Source organism: Neophocaena asiaeorientalis, unplaced genomic scaffold, assembly GCF_003031525.2.
Source record: "Neophocaena asiaeorientalis asiaeorientalis breed wild unplaced genomic scaffold, Neophocaena_asiaeorientalis_V1.1 scaffold226, whole genome shotgun sequence".
Classification (NCBI taxonomy): domain Eukaryota; kingdom Metazoa; phylum Chordata; class Mammalia; order Artiodactyla; family Phocoenidae; genus Neophocaena; species Neophocaena asiaeorientalis.
Window position 1 is genome coordinate 12,142,835 of NW_020173037.1, and position 2,485 is coordinate 12,145,319.

Consider the following 2,485-nt stretch of genomic DNA (forward strand, 5'->3'; position numbering starts at 1 on the left):
CACACAGGGCTGGGCTGGGGTCCGCAGTGCTGGAGGTTGCTTCTGAGGGTGGGACAGGCCCTGGAGCCCAGGGTGTGAGGCCGGATTCGCTTTCCATCCACTTTGGTTGTGAGGTGGTTTCCTGCTGCCGCGGCCCTCAGAGAAGACACGCCCCCGCGTCTGTTTCAAGGGAACCAACACTTGGGTTCTTTAGGCTGTGGGAAGACCTGTAGAATTTTATCCCGGTTCGCTTATTGGGTGCTTTTCCAAAGGCGTCCATGTCTTTTCCTCCACTTTCCCATACCTTGGAAATGCATCCCCTCCCAGGACGACGCCCGCTTTACCCAGGTGATGCCCAGAGCAGCGTTCTCTCTAGCCTTTTTTAAGTTCCTGAACGCCAGGCCCTGGTTTATGTCGCCCCAGTGCTTCTGTCTATCTGGATGTCCCAGGAGCCCGTCAGAGTCAGCATATTTCAAAGGAGCTTTACCTTATTATTTCCCTCGTCTTCTCCTGGCTTCCATATTTCCATTAGAGCGGCATTCCACCCACCCTCACAGACCGGATACCATGTCCAGGGTGAAATCTTAAAAAAAAAAAATGTCCGGAATCCAGCCCCTCCATTCCATTTCACCCCTAATGCCCTAGATTGGGCCATCCATCTCCCAGGACTATTTTCAATACTTAGAAACTGATTATTGACACTTCTTCCTCTATTCCAACCCACTTTCCGCACTGGCGGCAAGTACTGATTTACAAAATAAAAATCTGACCATATTACTCACCTGTTAAAAACTTTGATGGTTTCCCTTTGTCTGTATAATCATCGTGGACTGCAAAATTTTTCAATCTGGTTGAGCTCCACCCAGCCATTTCCTTTTTAGCAGCCTCCCTTCATTCGGCCCCGGAAACCTTATGTTCTCATGAAGCACAGATGGAACATTCTGAACACAGCACACACTTTAAGATGGTTGAACTTAGGGCCACAGAGAAATAAACTCCGAAGTTCCTCTCCCCGCTCCCTCCCCCCGTGCGTCCCTCCACCCCTCCCCACCCCCCGCCATATAATAGGGAGAAGACAGTCTCGATTACTTTTCTTTGGAAAGTGACCTGAACTCCAAGGAGCAGGGGTATGGATTCAACAGTGTGGGTCTGAAAATTAGGGGAAGGGGGATTACCTCTCTCCTTGGAAAACTTTCTCTTCCTCTCTTCACCTCTCCTTCAATTAGTGACATCTTACCTAGCAAATGTCACCTTTAAAGTAGAATTTATCACTTCATGTCTATGTCCCCACTGTATTAAATCAAAATGTCCTAAAACAATAGAAAATATTATGACCCCTACACGAGGATGACCCCAAATTGTGTGAGCTATTTCGTGTATGTTGTTCCTTCTGTGCTCTCTAGTACATTAATATTTCTTTAATAGCACGTAAGTTGTACAGAATTATAATTTTTTACATATCTATTTTCCCTCACTGTACTATCTGAACAGTAGGGACTATATTTTACTGATCTTTGTATCCCCAGTGCCTAGGACAGTCTGATACCCAATAAATAGTAAATGCCCAATAAATACTTGATAATGAATACATGTGATAGTCATTATTTCTGACTCCTCTAAATTGGCAGCCATTGAAGGCAGGATTCAATCTTATTCATTTTATCCCTAGACCCTAATACAATGTTTGGCATATATTGTTTCCAATTGGTGTTTGCTGTCTTTAAATGAATTTTATGTATTCCACTCTCATTACTATGGTTTAGTGTTTTATGTTGGTCACTGATAGAAAATTTAAAGCCAGAAGAGGCCTTATCATCTAATACAACCCCTTAATTTCCTACAGATGAACCAAGAGAGGTTGGGTGATTTACCCATAGCAACTAGCAAATGCTGGATCTAGATCCAGGTTTTCAGACTTCTTAGGCTAGCTATACTTTGTTACTTATATTGAATTTGTGAAAGAGCTTTTACCACTTTCATTTTTTTAAACAACGCCTGCAAGGGGACCTCATTATCCAATATTAGTTTCAACAAGCATTTTTGGTATACCTACTCTGTAAAGAGACATTTGAAGCTCCTGTTCTTAAATTTGAAATCTTATGGAGAGGCTCATAACCTAGTGTTGATAAAAATATCATTCGGCAAGAGAAACCAGTTTTGTTTCTCTTTGAGTAGGATTTTTTTTTGTGTGCATCGCACGGCTTACCAGATCTCAGTTCCCGGACCAGGGATTGAACCCAGGCCATGGCAGTGAAAGCCCGGAATCGTAACCACTAGGACACCAGGGAACTCCCAGGAATTTTTTAAGTTGGAAATTTTACCTCATTTTATTTCACCCTCAATTTTACATTTAATAGTTTAAACAGTTTTATTATAGATCCTTAAATGTAACTTTTATTTTATTTCTAGGTGTTCCTGTCTTCTATGAATTTCACTCTCTGTAGTCTTCACCAGCAGCTGTGGTTTAATCATTCAGTAAAAGAGAAGAATCATTAACTAGGAGAAA